This window comes from Symphalangus syndactylus, chromosome 7, assembly GCF_028878055.3.
Source record: "Symphalangus syndactylus isolate Jambi chromosome 7, NHGRI_mSymSyn1-v2.1_pri, whole genome shotgun sequence".
NCBI classification, from domain to species: domain Eukaryota; kingdom Metazoa; phylum Chordata; class Mammalia; order Primates; family Hylobatidae; genus Symphalangus; species Symphalangus syndactylus.
The window spans coordinates 22,480,632-22,498,615 of NC_072429.2; the positions used below are offsets into that span (position 1 = coordinate 22,480,632).

Below are 17,984 nucleotides of genomic sequence, written 5' to 3' on the forward strand. Positions count from 1 at the left end.
TTATTAATCTTAGTCCACTTAAAAACATGACAATAATAGAAGAGGCTTTCATATGGTTATGAATTTTTGAATCATCCTATAATAAGAATGAATTGGGGAACCAAAGTCAAATAGTAAAAAAGGCAATTGGGTAATTCTTCCAATCACAGGTTTTATTTGGTTTTCCAGTATTAAGTCCATAAGTTATCTGTATTTAAAATCAGAAATAGCTTAAGACATACTTTCTATTCAATTTGAGGATCTTTTATGGTTTAACCAGAAGAAAATATTTTTGTGATTTATCAATAAAAATTTATTATGTTGGGAAATCTAGTGAAATTGCCTATATTTAAACATTTTTTTTTACTTTCAAATATGGCAGTTTTATATAGTTAAATCTTATGGAGTTGTTCATACAAGAATAAGAGAAAACTCATATTGAGCATTGTGTTATTCACATTAAATGTATTTTCTCATTTAATTTTCACTGCAACACAGTTTGGAAATTTAGATAAAGAATACTCAAATAACTTTCTCAAGTCACATAGGAAAAGAGAGGCATAAGTAATATCAAAGGTCTTTTTGACCCATTAAGTAAGGCCTCCATGTATGATTATGAAGGTTGTTCACTGTGCAAGGGTGATAGCCAAGGAAGGAAGTGAGGGCTTAAATTTAGCCTATGTTCTACCCAACTAGCGGGGAGCCCTGGGGTCAGACATTGTATTTTCCAAAAAAGAGTGAATGAATATATAACCTGTCCCAGGTGCATTTCTTACAGTGTTATATTGACAGTCCTTCATTGAAAGGTGGAGTCTATTTTTTCTTCCCTTCAAGCTGGGCAGAACTTTACAGCTGTCTTCAGCAATAAAATGAAGCAGAAGTGATGCTGTATGACATCTGAAGTTATGTAATCAAAGGAAGTATGACTTTACCCTAGTGTCTTCCCTCTTTGAACAAGTGAATTGGGGGCCCTGAGCCAATTTGTTCTTTATCATTAAATTCATTTTATTTACCAAGGTAGATTGCAATTTACTTGTTATATTTCATATTTTATTTTCAAGTGGGAAGAGGTAAGGGTGTTGATGGTGGAAATTTATCTGGAACATGATAAAAAATGATCTTTCTGAGAGATGTTAACATGTGAAAAAAGTCCAACTGAAACTCGATGTAATACTAAGCATTTCTCAGAAAAATAAAATCAAAATGAAGCTCAGGTTTAGTAACTAAAGTCCTTTTCGTCACTAGAAATGACCTATGTTTGTATAAAATATTGATATAACAGTAATACCACTTTCTTAAGTGATAACATGGATAAAAGACATGATGAACTCAAAAATGTGTCTCTGGCAAACACAGTCAATATTCCCCAAAGGGCTCTACATAAACTAAACATGTAGGAAAGCATACCACAAGGTAAAATGTGTAGGGATTTCATCAGTCATCCACTTCCTTGACTTATTTTAAGCCCTAGGTACAGTGACCAATGAGTAAATTTTCATAGCTGTTAGAGATCCATGAGAGTGTTTAAGATCCAAAGTTATATTCTGTTTCAGAAAAATAGACTCAACCTCTATTCCTTTATCAAGTTAGGCTGTATACTTTTATAATGTATCATATCATTGTGATAGAACAGCAGCTACTCTTTATTTAAAGAAAGATCTGTACGTTTTCCATTTATTTTACTCTTTTAAACTTAAAATTATTTAAACATACTTTCTCCTCTCTTTTATTGGCCAACATTAAACCACATTGCTAATCTAATTTTCACTTGAGATGATAGAGTTCTCCAAACCCATTCTCTGTTTAGATGACATGCAAATCAGATTAATGTGCTTGCGTTACAGACTTAGACATAAGATTGTTGCTTCTGGGGCTTTAGCAGTAAAAATGCCTCTAATGTTTACTATTTTTTTTTCCTGCCTTGGCAGTATATCTCTGCAGGAATGTCTTTTGGCAGATTATCTTTCTAAGGCAAAGATCTACTCAGGGAGGCAGGAAAATACAGCAAAATCATTTTAGGAAATCAGAGAAAATATTTGAAGGTAAGGCTTTAATTATAACATAAGGGACTTAGAATAAACACTCAGGCATACTTGAAGGGACCTACAAGAACTTTTAAGTCTTTTTTCTTTTTTTATCTTTCAGTAGATGTATCTGTCTATAACATTTGAAACATGATTTTTATTTAGAGCAAGGGTATATACAAAGTGCCTTTTCTAGGTGTGAGTCCAATTGTTGAGTGTTTCCAATCCTGTTTTTTGTCTTTTTTTCTTTTGCCAGCCAAGGCAACAAAGATGGTATTTTCTCATAATTACAGCCCAGTTCAAATATGTGTGCTCAGACAAGAAAAAGGCAAGCCACACTCTCAGGCATGTGAACTCCCAGGCCAGTTAGCTAATGGCTTAACTTTAGTGTGTGAATAAATTAGGGGGATGGAAATCTTCCTCTCCCCTGTCAGTCTCAGTTCCTAAGTGAAGCTTCCTGGGTATGATGGCTTTTTAAAGGCTTAAAAAAAATTAGATGTAAGCCAACTACTTCAGCTAGGTGGTCTAATTTTTTGTTTGCTTGTTTGTTTTTGAGATGGAGGCTGGAGTGCAATGGCACAATCTTGGCTCACTGAAACCTCCGCCTCCCAGGCCAAGCGATTCTCCCACCTCAGCCTCTGGAGTAGCTGGGATTATAGACACCCATCATCCTGCCCAGCTAATTTTTTTCTTTTTTTTTTTTTTTTGAGACATGTTGGCGAGGCTGGTCTTAAACTCCTGACCTCAGGTGATCTGCCGACCTCAGCCTCCCAAAGTGCTGGGATTACAGGCATGAGCCACTGCCCACAGCCTTCGTCTAATACTTAACCAGAGGAATAGTCACCCATCCAAAAGCAGGAGAGAAAACTGGCTTTGGACTTGCTGGCAGGTAATGTCTGTCCTCAATGATGCACCAACATAAAGCATTTTTCACAAGTGGTTTTGGATGCCTTTTCATGGAGTTCACATCCTCAGATTGAGTTGAGATTAAAATTTAAGGAACAAGTAAGCAAAATACACGTAAGAATCCATAGCAGTTTTTAAGGAGTAATGTGGTGTGTACTGTGTTAGCTACTTTGTATTCATCTTCTTTTTGTCACTAGTCCTGGAGTTTATAGATTATTATTTACATATCAGAGATGAGGAAACTGAGAATCAGAGAAGTTGAAAACGTCTTCATTGATAAACTGGAATTATATCTTTGATATGATTCCAAGGACCTCACATTTTTAGCCATGAGAGGCTATTATAATACGTTCATTATAACTACTGAAATCACTACCTTCTGGATATTGTTTATGTTGTTTTATTTTACTTGCTTCACTGAGCAGATTACATAGTTTAATAAAATTGTTATGATAGATTTGTTTTGATTCATCACAACGGACTGAAAGAATGGACATCTGCTTGCTACTCTATTTTATAATTGCTTTTAAAATAGGACCTTGACATTAAATAAAATGATCACTCAAGCTTCTCTATCTCTTTGTAAGGACAGAAAAATGTTTCTGAAGATTAAACATGAGAGTTTATATCTGAGGTCAGTTTTTACATTAAAGCCAGAAAAAAACAGATTATTTTTCTAGTTACTTAATATGTCTATTTATGTTGGCATAGTCACGTTTGATACTTTTCATAGTTCTTAGTTCTTCCCTACTGAAATCCTCAATGAATACAGTGATGCCAGTTACATTCCTTGCAGCCTAATCTGTACATAAGACCATTTGTTCAAATGACAGCTAAACACATTTCAAGCTCCTGAGACTCAATTCATTAATGCCATAGCTTGGTGTAACCTTTAGCCAGGGTCATATAATTCTCTGTGGTCCCTTAGCTTTAGATATAATAGAAAGCTAGTTTGCCTAGTAAGAAAATGCCCTTAATCCACCGGGATATAAATCTGACGGTGCGCTGCAATCTCAAGAATGGGCCTCTTTCCCCTTTCACTCAGGACTCCCGTGGCATTAACCTAAAGCTCTCTCAGTCTCACCAAACCCTGCTCTTCCACCCCTGTAGGTTAAATGTCTTCTGCTCTCCAGGGTGACTTTACTCGTTCCTTAAATGATTAAAAAACATGTTTTATCATATTACTATTTTACTTATTTCATTTTCACCTTCCAGTCTCTCAAATGGATGAACTTTCTTAGCTCTATTGATTTCTGCTTCTATTGATTTCTTTATGGCAAGTATTTATTGCCTATTTACCCCTTAACCTGCTGCACTTTGCCTTCCTGCTTTTGTAGTTGGCAGAAACGGCCCTTTTGAAAGTCACCAGAGACTTGCTAATGACTCAACCCAGCAATTTTTCTCAGGTCCCCTATCCCACATGTTTTTTTAACTTCTCTCAGCCATCATAATAGTATGGCTAACATTTATTGAACTTTCACTACAAGGCACTTGTAAACTCTTCTTATTGAAGCTTCATAGAACACTATGAGTTAGTTATGCTGTTTAATATCCATTTGCAAATGAGAAATGAAGTCTCACGCAGATAAAATAAGTCATGCAACTGCATTTGAAATACAAATGCAGCCTCTTTAGCCTATACTCTCCACCTGGCAGTCCCTTATTTTGCTCTGCATTAATATTAACTTGGCAGAATTCATGACAGGCATCCTCTGCAACGCACTGAAAAAATTTTCCTATGGATAACTTATGTTCCCAACTAGATAATCATTTCCTAGATAACAATATTTTTAATTCCCCAAAATATGTGGTTCTGTGGTTTTCCTACATAGTTACTATTATATTTATTATATTCATAAAGCTGAAAGAACGTGACATGTTCTTTGTTCTTCCTGACATCCTGGCATTTAATAGGATGAGATAACGCATTGAAAATAATTACATTTCATTGACTCACTCCTCTTGAATGAGGGGCAAATTATGTGATGAGAGAAACACAAGGAGACTGCAGGTATATCTAGGCCCTTAGAATTGGGAGGAGAAGCACTTTTCAGGATTTGCATACATTAAGAGGTACGAACTTGTAACAGGGTATGAATGGGAAATATTACTCTCCCAGTAAAAGGATAAGATTATCTTTCCTATTCCTTGTTTATGCCAAGGAGAGCTAAGCAACACTGGTTATTACCATCAGTGACCCCTGTCATGGAGGAGACAGGAAGGTGTGGCATTAGGAAACAGACAAGAAATTAATCATGAGAACAAGCATCTGGTCACCACTGTGGTCTATCTGTAAAATAAAGGTATTAGATTTTAAAGATTTAAAGGACCTATGCTGCTTCAAAATTCTTTGATTTTATGAAAGAGAGAGAATAATTAAGATGAAGAAAATCAGGAGAGATTGGGTAATTTGACCCAGGGGATTTCTTTCGTTAAGCTTGGCACTCCTCCAGGGCTTGGAAACTTTCATCTGTTGCCTGGTTACTAAAAGCCCACTTTGAAGTGAGGGTCCGATATTCCTCCTTCTCTCCGATGTAAATGATGGGGACAGGTGGTGTTAGCTGAAAGTTTGAAGGTGCCATGCTCGCACACTTATCTGTCTCCTCTCTTCTATTAAACTCTTCTTTCTCAAAACTTACAATTTTTCAGAAGGAAGATATGCAGCTTTCCCTTAACAAGTTCAAAAGATGCCCAAGATCATTCAAAATAAGAAAAAAAAAAAAAAAAAGCCACTTCACTGAGTTACCATTTTTTTACCCATCAGATCACTAAGTTTCTGTTCAGTTGTCAATATATTCTGCTGTGGAGACTGTAGCTGGAGAAATACTTACAAAATGGTACAATCGCCAAAGAGGGGTATCTGGAAACATCTAGCAAAATTGTGTATGTAGATATCATTGGACTCCACAGTCCTCTTTCTAGGAATCCTACCCAAAGTTACACTAGAAAACAATACAACACAGGGTTATTTCCTGGGGCATTATTAGCATTAGCAAAAGAAAGGAATAATAACAAACATTTTCATAGAGAGTAATAAATTATGGTCTATCCATATCCACAGAACAGATTACTAGCAAACTGTAAAAATGAATGAAGAAGAGCTCTGTGTATGGACATGGAATGATATCAGGATTATGTTGTTAAGTTAATAAAGAGAGGTGTAGAACACAGAATATAACATGTTGTTTCTGTGTAAGACAGAAAATATAAACGTACATACATATTTTCTTATTTTTGCCAAAAGAAACAAAACCCTAAACCCAAAGCTAATAATTATATATATATATATATATTTTGAGACAGAGTTTTGCTCTTGTCACCCAGGCTGGAGTGCAATGGTGCGATCTAGGCTCACCACAACCTCCACCTCCTGAGTTCAAGTGATTCTCTGCCTCAGCCTCCTGAGTAGGTGGGATTACAGGTGCCCACCACCACTCCTGGCTAATTTTCTTATATTTTTAGTAGAGACAAGGTTTCACCATGTTGGTCAGGGTTGGTCTCAAACTCCTGACCTCAAGTGATCTGCCCACCTCAGCCTCCAAAAGTGCTGGGATTGTAGGCATGAGCCACTGCGTCCAGCCTAACAATTTTCTAAAAAGGTTGCAGGCCAGACATGGTGGCTCACACCTGTAATCCCAGCACTTTTGAAGGCTGAGGTGGGCGGATCACTTCAGGTCAGGAGTTTGAGACCAGCCATAGAGCATCTAGAATCAATAAGTACTCTCTTATGCCTAGAAGGAGGTCTCAAAATATCCTTCTGCAGTAACTGGAACCAGGGATCCTTAGAAAAAATGGCTGAATCCAGTTTGGGGCAGGGAATGCCTGAGATGAGTCTGAGAGATCTTGAGAGGCCACAAAGCAAAGACATTTCAGAGACTAAGGAGGTGATGTTTAAAGTGCACAGAAACCAGAAGAAAAGTGGCTTTTGATAGGTCAATTTAAGCATCAAAAGAATGACTAAAATGGAATGAAATATACTATATCTATAAAAATCCATAAGTTCATGATGTAGTCAAAGAGAGAGAGAGAGAGAGAGAGAGAGAGAGAGAGTAATAACACACTACAAACAATCCTAGCAAATGTAAACTTATTCTTCCACAATTGGACGTAGCTACCTACGGCAACAACCACTTTTGTAAAAAAATGGTAAAGAGAATGTTACATTTTTCCTAGCTGCTTTGTATAATTTTTTAAAAGTAAATAAATAACTCTGGATGATAAAGGAAAGCCTTCCCTCAATAATTTCAGCTAAATGACAGAAAGAGAAAAATCATTGTTTTCAACAACCAATGAAATATTCGTGCTAAAAGATTGATCCCTCAATAGAGGGATCAGGCAACAGCCACCTAAACCAAGAATCAATCTTTGCATCACTAAAAGTGAGACTACCAGACATTTGTGCTTCCTGAGAAGCAAATTGCTTTAAAGTACATAGCAATACACAGCAAAGTGAAGGACGGGGTGATAAATGAAGAAAGGATAGCAAAAAGTTGAGTTATTGTATCTGGAGATAGGTATACAGAGATTCATTATATTAATTCTCTCTCCTTGGGTTCACGTGAAAACTTGAAAAATTAAAAGTTTAAAATGCAAAAATTTCCCTTTGGATTCTCATTTCTCTTGGGGTTACCAAATTAAAAATCCTAGGTAAAGTATTCAGGTTTCTAAAAAGACCTCCTAGAGATTATGGTTTTCAATGTGTTTTTCTCAGAAAATTAATTTTTCTAATTCCATTTCATTGTAAATCTTTCCTTTCAGGAGTAATTCCATGTGCATGAGCATTAGAAAGGCTCTGACCAGTTAGGTAGTAAAGAAATTGGTTTCACTTTTATCCAGAGTTTCTCGTGGGTTACCAGCCACAGCACCTGCGATTTTAGTCAGGTGACACCTATCATTCACAGACAGCACTACCTCTTAAGCAAGAGTCTGTGAGGGTTGCAATTTCAGGCATAAGTGTCAGTGCAGAGTGAAGTAAATAGCCTTCATTCCCCTCTTCTGAATCCTTCAGTAATTTCTCAAGACCTAATTTAGAACAAAGTCAGAACTCCTCAGGAAGGCACATGCACCACTTCCTGACCCAGCCCTTATCAAATACCCTTTGGGCCTCCACAGGAGCCCTGGGGTGTAGCTGAACTTAAAACACTCAGTGATCACACTGTTTACCCTGGTGACTGTGCCTTCCAGCTTCTGTACCTCTTCATCTGAAGTTCCTTCAGACAGAACCACCCTTCTCTTCTTCACAGTCTTAACTATCCCAGTCTACTATCCAGTTCAGACATTACTTCCCGGAAGATGTTCCCAGGCAGTGTTTCCTCCCTATCCTCTGTTAGACCTCACTCCAACCTCAGTTGTGGTTGGTAGCTATGACACTGTACTGCAAACTTCTCTGCCTTGCCTTTCTCTCCCACTAGACTGTGAGCTCCTTGAAGACAGTGTCTGTCTCTTACTTGCTCTGTAATCTCAGAGTATGGCTGGTTTGTTCAACACTATTGGTGGAAGAGAACGAAGGAACAGGTAATACTGATAAGAGTAGAAAATGCTAAAATTTACAGTTCCTGTAACTGAAGATATCCCTGGAGGAAAACATTGCAGTCAAAAATGCAGAACAAGCTTCAAAGAAGAGATATTTGATTATTTACAGAAAACAGCATGTTTTCTGAGAGATGAAGGCAGGAATAAGAGGTCACTCTATTTCTGAAGAGGAAGGACATAGGGGCCATGGAATTTCTTATGGGGAGTGTAAAAGCTAACACAATGGAAGGCCTCGGCTTACGGGGATAAACTTGGCATGATCTATAATTTTATGAACATTTCAAGCTACGTAGTACCAAAAACTCTCTAACAGTGGCAGTGCTAAAAGGATGTTGAGCTATGGGGAAGGAGGGGAAAGAAGTAGCTCACGGCCAGGTGCGGTGGCTCACCCCTGAAATCCCAGCACTTTGGGAGGCCAAGGCAGGCAGATCACCTGAGGTCAGGAGTTTGAGACCAGCCTGACCAATATGGTGAAACCCCGTCTCTGTTAGCCTGTAGTCCCAGCTACTCGGGAGGCTGAGGCAGGAGAACGGCGTGAACCCCGGGGGGCGGCGCTTGCAGTGAGCCGAAATCGCACCACTGCACTCCAGCCTGGGCGACAGTGAGACTCCGTCTCAAAAAAAAAAAAAAAAAAAAATTAGCCAGGCTTGTTGGTGGGCACCCGTAGTCCCAGCTACTCAGGAGGCTGAGAGAAGAATTCCTTAAACCTGGGAGGCAGAGGTTACAGTGAGCGGAGATCACGCCACTGCACTCCAGTCTGGGCGACAGAGTGAGACTCTGTCTTAAAAAAATAAATAAATAAAATAAATAAAGTAGCTCACATATACTCTTCTTTTCCATTTCTTGATTAGGGACTAGAGACGAGTGCTTCCCCCACCCCAATCTTATCTAAAACTTTCAGCAAGTGCTCTTCTTAGATCACTCCCCTCAACTCTACTCTAGGCAGATGCCCGCTTTTGAGCCCAGTCCCTCCCGCATAGGAGTTCTGGAAACACCATTCTGCACCACACAGGCTTTGTCCCTGTCTTACAAGTGTTTGGTGTTTATATTTTTGTTTCCTTTATCATGAATTTGCATTCTATGTGTACATAAACACTCCATTTATTTCTCTTTTTAAACAAATTACTTAATTCCAACATTTTTAAGGGTAGATATTTTATGTCTTATATGGAACAATTAAATCACATCCTGAATGCAGATCACCTCTTTCTTCCATTACAGAGACTGTGTATTCATGGGTCCTTATAATCTCTCAAGAAATTTGCAAAATGGAACACCGTCAGGGAGTAACCATTCAATCCATTTCCCTGCTCCCCCTAGTGTAGCATTTGTCATTTTCCCCCTCATGGCTGCCAACAAGCTTTCAGCTTCCTGAGTTCCATCAAAATACTCCAGGTGCTTTGGGCTTTTGCTTTCTCTTTTGCAGATTGGGTTTATTTACATTGATTCCAAATGTGACAAAAAGCAAACAAACAATTATCCACATGGTCCAGACGTGGCTCCTCTTGTAACTCAGATGAAAGCAGCCTGATGATGTCTCCCAGCTCCTGTACGCTGGCTCTCTCCGCAGGCTCCATGGAGTGTGCTAGTATCGTCCTGGGCAGCTGCCAGCCTGACGGATGAGCCCTAATTGCAGGAATGCAGCTTGCTGCCAGAAATTATGCAGGCACAGTTAAGTTAGATGCATTCTCTCTGTCTAGGTCATTGTGCCACTTTTTCTATGGCTGCATAAAGTTCTAGCCAAGACCTCAGGAATAATGTTCCTCGATTGAGGAAAGTATAAATAATTGCAGTGATTTAAATAAAACTTTTATTTCTGGGGTTAGCCTTAAACAAAACTGTGATGAGGCATGACTTAACCCTTCATTTATTTAGCATGCCCAATATTTCTGTGCCTTATTTTGACTTTCTGTGGCTTGTCTTTCTACATTATTCCATGTCCTTGGCCAGAAATGCCATAGAGATTTTTAGCTAATGCATCAACTCTGGGAGCAAATTTTGGGAGCAAATATTTGGAGGTTGCTTACTACAGCTCAGTGGTATAAGTGAAAGGATCAATTTACAATGTCTGGTATGGCATGTGACATCTCTATTTTACACTTTCCTCCAACGCCACCCTCTAGAAGAGATTCCATAAAAAAGGCCTCTGTCAAATAGTGGAAGGTAATATGTTGATATAACTTCTCGGACAATGACAGAGTAGATTGGCTTACTAAACCTCGATTCCAGTTTCCTTTTAGTGACTCTGCACTGCAGAGGCTACAAAGGTAAAAACGACCTCTCCAAGATTCCCTTTCATGGAGGGTTCTGATGTGATAATGTTCTGTCAGTGAGGTTCACTACTGTGAAACGATTTCACAACTGAATTGTATGGGAAGAAAAAAGGCAGCGTTGAAGAAAACCACAATGGCTTGGGTGGAGAGTGGCTACCAAGATCTGAATTTAAATCCAACAAATTTGGGAGCAGGTTTTTGATTCCTAGATCACAGATAGGGTGGGGCCACCAGTTTCATGTTTCCCCAGTGTCTTTGTTGTAGTAGGAGAAAGAGCTCCCCAGGCAGGCCAGCTCTGTGGTGGTGTTAGGGAGTCAATCTTGGAGGCCCATTCTGTAACTTGCTTTTGCAGTCTAACGTGGTTTGTTATTTGCCAATGTCCCCTGACTGATACAGACTAAAGCACATTAAATCATTATGAAAATAAGACTATGAGACACACAGAAAAGCAATGAACAATGAGAGCTATTCCAGCCTTACCCTTGACCTTTGTTCCTAGAACTAACTACTCCTGATAATACGTCCTCACAACTCACAAAAATGCATCTGCCTTTCAAGGATCAATTCAAATTTCACCTTCTCTATGAAGCCTACCCCCCTAACCACCACTCCCATCAACTATCATCTCCAAGCAAAATGAGACTCTTCCTGTTCAAACGAAATAGCACGTTGCTTGTATTTGGAGCCCTTTTTCCCTTCAATCATGTATACTTTTAATCTAAATCTTTCTGAGTCTGTGGAATCCTCAAAAGCCTGGATTGTAAAGATAAAGTTGTGTTGTTGTGTGTATTGTCTGTGGGGCACCCAAGCTCTTTTGCACACACACACAGATCTTAGCATAGTTGTTGTAATACAGCATATGCTCAATGTTAGTACAATTGGATCAAAATGATTCAAAATCAGTTTATCCTAAATTAAAATGTATAACATGTTGCTCTTAACACCAACCCATCACAACTTAGTACACAGAAATTGCTCGGGCGTGATGGTTCATGCCTGTAATCCCAGCACTTTGGGAGGCTGAGGCGAGCAGATCTCGTGAGGTCAGCAGATCGAGACCTTCCTGGCTAACACGGTGAAACCCCATCTCTACTAAAAATACAAAAAATTAGCCAGGCATGGTGGCAGGAGCCTGTAGTCCCAGCTACTCAGGAGGCTGAGGCAGAAGAATGGTGTGAACTCGGGAGTTAGAGCTTGCAGTGAGCGGAGACCGCCACTGCACTCCAGCCTGGGTGACAGAGTGAGACTCTATCTCAAAAAAAAAACAAAACAAGAACAACAACAACAAAAACACAGAAATTAATCTCTAATGATGAAAGTTCACTTTCAGTTCAAATGGAGATTTTTACGTTAATGTGAATCTGTGTGGGCTGGTGGAGGAGAGATGGTTAGAGAAGAGAAGGGTAAAGTATCTTTTAGCTGCTCAAATTCATTTACATCTGTAGCCAGCATCTAGTTGTTTTGGTGCTGCTTTGGCAGAGTTGGACTCTTTATTGGATCATATCTCCAGATCCAACAGAGAGTGGTGGTTATGAATCCAGGCAGGGCAGCTAATCTGCCTGTTTTCAGACCCAGTCACTACCATTTGCTACAATTGTATGATCTTACAGAAGTTGTTGAACCATTCTGTTTCAGATTACTCACCTATAAATGGCAACAACACATAACACACATATATATATATTATATATGTCAACACATCACATATATATGTGTGTGTGTCTGTGTGTCAAGGATAAAAGAAAAAAAGAAATATATATTTGCCATTATTTTGTATCTAATGATGATTTTCTTGCCATGAAGATGAATTCATCAAATTCCACTCATAGAGTTTTAAGACATTCAAGGTACATATCCATTATTCAAAAAAGTATAGATAACATTGAGCTAGATTGTTGACTGCCCTAATATTCACTGGTGGTCCTTTTTGACATGGAACCTGTAAATTAAACTTGAATATTTCAATTTTGTGATAAGCAGAAGAAGAGAAGTTTGTGGACAAGACTATTCATCTGAATTATCTAGGCAGCTTTGTTTTTGCAATGTCTTTGGAGGAGGTAGGCTGCTACTCTTGAACCTTAAAGAAATTATGAGTACTGCTTGGCACACAAAAGTATCTTTTGATTTAAGAAATAAATAATCATACTACCAGACAAGTCAATGAATATATTACTTCTAAAAATAACTTTTTAGGCTGGGTACAGTGGCTCACACCTGTAATCCTAGCACTTTGGAAGGCTGAGGCGGGCAGATCACAAGGTTAGGAGTTCGAGACCAGCCTGGCTAACATGGTGAAACCTCATCTCTACTAAAAATACAAAAATTAGCTGGGCATGGTGGTGGGTGCCTGTAATCCCAGCTACTTGGGAGGCTGAGGCAGGAGAATTACTGGAACCTGGGAGGAGAAGGTTGCAGTGAGCTGAAATCACACCATTCCACTCCAGCTCTGGGCAACAGAGCAAGACTCTGTCTCGGAAAAAAAAAAGAAATTTTAAAAATTGTGGGCCTGGCACGGTAGCTCACACCTGTAGTCCCAGCACTTTGGGAGGCCAAGGTTGGTGGAACACCTCAGGTCAGGAGTTCGAGACCAGCCTGGCCAACATGGTGAAACCCCATCTCTACTAAAAATATAAAAATTAGCCGGGTGTGGTGACAGGCACCTGTAATCCCAGCTACTCGGGAGGCTGAGGCAGGAGAATGGCTTGAACCCGGGAGGCAGAGGTTGCAGTGAGCTGAAATCACATTGCACTCCAGCCTGGGCGACAAGAGCGAAACTCCATCTCAAATAAATGAATAAATAAAATAAAATTGTATTCCAAAAAGCCCTGGGGTACCAAGAATGTGCCTCAAAGGGTTACTTCAGGGAATCGAAGAATGAGGATAGGAAAGAAGAATATGAAGCATTGTGTGCAGGCTGTTTTTAATGTTCATATGTACAGCATCTTGCAAAAGACGAACAGGTTATAAATCTAGGTTTGCTAAGCACTGTGATAGAATCCCAAGGATTTCCCTGTTCTGCTCCAGTTCTTTAGTTTAGCTGAGGGACACCTTCTTCTGATGTTTAGCGTTAATTTTACCCAGTCACAAAGGAGGCAAAATGCCAACTTTATTCACATTAATCAAATTGATTACTAAGTTCACACGATTGGCTTCTTGCAACTTCAGATTTGTCAGCCTGGGGGCAGAAACAGAGTATTTCTATTGCACTCAAAAGGCAGGTAAATAATGGAATCTAGTTTAGACTGACAGCAGGAAGGGATGCACTTCCAGACTAAACCACTGAGTGGAAGGTCTCCAGATCTTAAAGGCAGAATACAGATCTTGTCCCTTTTCAAACTCCTTGCTCAAGGGGATGACCACGGGTTGTCCAGAACACTCACTGAGCTGCTTCTCAGCTGAAGGCCATTTGTGTGTGTTTTTCCAATTGGCAATTCAAAAGGTCAGAAAAAGATTGGATCAACTTAAACTTTACCAGCAGTAAGACTGCAATGGGCTCTTTGTGTCTGCCTTTATTATTAGCTCAGTGGTAGAAAATGCCCCTCTGTGTTCACCTGCCCTTGGAAGGATGAGAGGAATAATGCAGTCTTTAATTTCAGATCTTGCTTTAAGTCCATCCTGCTGTGATTTCTTTTCCTGTGGAAAAAAAAATGCTATTTGACAACTTTTGGCATTGACCAAGCAGTAGAGTGCTACTGTTTTTGATGTTAAAGTAAACCCTCATCCCCGAAACTCCCAGTTTAGGTTTGTACAACTAGGTTCTATCATCATCTTGTTCACAATCATTTGTATAACCCTAAACAGTTAGAAGGGCTGCTGTTTGCCATTCACTTAAAAAGTAACCAAACTCTGCAAAATTGAACTAAAAATTTATCAAAATGTTGTGGGGTTTTGTTTTTGTGACACTTTTTTGAGCTTCTTACAAATATACAATTGTATGAGAAACTTCTAGAGGCCTGCTTTATGCAAAATGTTTTGAGATAGCCTGTTCCATTTTGGATTAGAATTGTAAGGTGTATAAGAAACATGTTTGAAAAGAGAAAGCCGTGGTTTAACTTTAGGGCATGGAAGGAGGCAGCTTGAGTTCCCAACTCATGCTCAGAAGCAGGGCCACTCTGCCATCTCCAGTGGAAGTAGGCTAGAACACATGAGCAACTTGTTCATCACTCTGCTTGCACACGAGTTTACTTTTACCAAAAATCAGAGAAAGAACTAACATCCTCTGCTTTTTCTGTAATACAAAGTTAGGGGGGAAAAATTTATTTTTTTCCATTTAATTACTTCTTTACATGCATTTACAGCAATTAGACATCAGATGCAGTAGCTAAAGCAATTACTGTATGTCATTTCAGAGAATTACAGTATAAACATACAGTAAATACTCAATAATCCATGACAAGCTACTTAAAAAGTAATAAGGAAATTTAATTTAAAAAGTGGGAGCTGAGATGCATGAGGGACTTCTGAAAGAGATGCGCACATTTACAAAAGAGAGAGATTCTAGCTTTGAAAATCCACCAGCATTAATTTACTACCCTTCACAGCATGGGTCATTGGTTATCTACCTTCAAAACTAACATTAACAATGTATGATAAATAGTCTTTTAATAAATGGAACCCTCTTCCTGCTTTTTCTTCTCTCCCCTACTTTTCCCTTCTCTGCCCTACTTTTCCCTGCCCTCCCCTTCTCTCCTCACTTCTCTTTTGCCCTCTGCTTCCCTTTTTCTCTTCCACATACCAACATACCTTCCTAGCATGCACACAGTATTCCCCAGAACATATCCTTAAAACCCAGAAAACATAGTCCATCAGCCCATAGCACAAAAGTCTAATTTGTAATTTTACCATGGCACTCCTTGACTTTCACTTTTGAAGATCTTCTCCCCACCCCTATATCACAGCACACTAGAATAAAATGCATAGATAATATACTTATTAGACCTGGATTCAAATCTCAGCTTATTCATTGAGGAACCTGGGCAAACTGCTCAACTTCTCTGTGTCTCAGTTAAATTATCCATAAAACAAAGGTACAACTATTTATTAGTGAGTAGTCTGAGAATAGTGTTGTAATATAGCTAAGGTATCTGGGATCAAGCAGGCAAGTTACTACTCCTAACATTACCCATTTATTTACCTAAATGCAATTCATTAGTATGAAACATTTATTCTTCTACTTAGACTTTTCCAGCATGCATAACTTCTTATGACTGTGCTGTGTTTATCAACTGTTATGCGATGTACATTTGTTCTCCATTCATTAAAAAACTTTAAGGTAATTAAAGTAATTCCTGTATTGGAAGTTCAATATAAAAAAAAAAACTTTAAGGTGCAGGTTCCCCCAAAAGAATACAAAAAGCTAAAGAATGTGTCTACGTCCACTCTCTTTAATCCACTATAATCTTATAAATTCCCCTGTTAACTATCCCTAGGTAGTCAGGAATGGAGTTGTTTCCTCTCCCTGCCTCCCAAAGCCCCTATCTGACCTCCTTCTCCGGTATAAGAAGAAGAGCACACATGAGAGAGGAAAACAGACCTGTCTAATTTTGGAATGAAGACTAAACCTCCAGAAGCTTCCATTTAAAAAAAATAGGACAATATCTACTTCATAAGGTTAATATGGGGATCAAATGGGACAATATTCACTCATTTATTTATCATGTGCTTATTGAATGCATTTTGTTGTCTTCTTCCACCTACCAGGAAGCCTGGCATGTAGAAACTAATTTATAAGTGTGATTGCCTCTATTTCTGGGTAAAAATGTTGCTGCTTCCCAGGTCAGCTTTTCCCGAAATATGTTCCATTGATCAGTTGTTACAGGAAGTGCTTTGCCAAAACAAAGGCTCCATGCTAGGCTAGGTATGGAGAATGTTATCCAATTTCCTCTTTTCTTGTTTACTGCTGGTATAATTAGGCATACAAAGGCTCGAAGAAAATCAGTAATCATCAAATAGAGCTTCTGGGGTTAGGGATATACATTTTAATTTTTATCACTAATATTTTAATTTTGGCCATAAACAAATTACCCATCACAGCTATTACATTTGTTTACATTGCCACCAAAAGTGTAGGAATATGATCTTTACTGATATTACAGTTTCCCTCTTTCTAACTCCTTATTTTCCAGATGAAGAAAACTGAGGATCAGAGAGGGAAAGAAGGAACCACTCATAGGACACAGTTTACAAAATGCATTCGAACAAACCCAACAGTGACTCTCTGAGGACAGCTTCTAAAGTTAGAAATCTTAGTTTGTGAGATCCTATTAAATGCTAATCACACTGCCAGATATTTATTGACATAAACTTTTCAGAAATCCTCTTACAGAATCACTAATGCCATTTTAAAGTTGACAAAGCTGACTCCGAGAAATTAAGACACTTGCTGGGTGTCACATGGCTATAAGTGGTGTTCTCACCTCTGCAGGCCTCCTGTTCCCTGGACCACAGGAATCTGATTAGGCATTTTTGGTGCACATTCTGTCAAACGTAGCAGCTATAGTAGGTAAATCAGAATGGGGACTCTGGTTGCCTTAATTAACATAATTAATTCTACTACAATATGACAAAATCATTCAAGAGAAACATCGACTCTAATAGTCTGTGGGGAATAGAGGTAAGAAGAAAATTGGTTCTTGGTCTTTATTTCCTATAACACATGGTAAGATCTCCTCTCTATCAGGATGATATAGTTTGGATCTGTGTCCCCACCCAATCTCATGTCAAATTCTAATCTCCAATGTTGGAGGTAGGGCCTGATGGGAGGTAACTGGATCATGGGGGTGGGTTTCTCGTGAATGGTTTAGCACTATCCTCCTTGGTACTGTCTTCATGACAGTGACTACTCATGAAATCTGGTTGTTTAAAAGTGTGTAGCACCTCCCCTCCCTCTCCCTTGCTCTTACTCCTGGCATTTGAGATGCCTGCCCCACCTTTGCCTTCTACCATGATTGGAAGCTTCCTGAGGCCTCCCTCCTCAAAGAGAAGCTTCAGTGCTTCTTGTACAACCTGCAGAACTGTGAGCCAATTAAGCTTCTTTTCTTTATAAATTGCCAGGTATTTCCTCATAGCAATGCAAGAATGGACTAATACACAGGGCAACCTCAGCCAACTGAAAAAGCCAGTATCAGTTTGAGAGATGACTGCCTTCCAAGCAGAGGCAGACAAACTCATCAGAGTCATCTGGGGAAGACCCTGGATCCTTGGATGTCAGGGTACTGGCATTGAGTCCACTGGGACTCAGGTCATTATTGTGTCCTACTTGCCTCCTCCT

The 17,984-nt window shown here is 39.1% G+C and overlaps 1 long non-coding RNA gene across 2 annotated transcripts in view; it reads right to left on the reverse strand.

The window, feature by feature from the left end:
• Positions 1-14,121: 14,121 nt before the first annotated feature.
• LOC129486050 (uncharacterized) overlaps positions 14,122-17,984 on the reverse strand; it is a 501,974-nt gene continuing 498,111 nt past the window's right edge. Inside the window, exon 8 of one of the 2 annotated variants that reach the window (XR_008658839.2) lies at positions 14,122-14,347. This is a non-coding gene — a long non-coding RNA (uncharacterized lncRNA). The remainder of the gene's footprint in view (positions 14,348-17,984) is intronic. The other variant, XR_010121668.1, reaches the window with a different exon arrangement.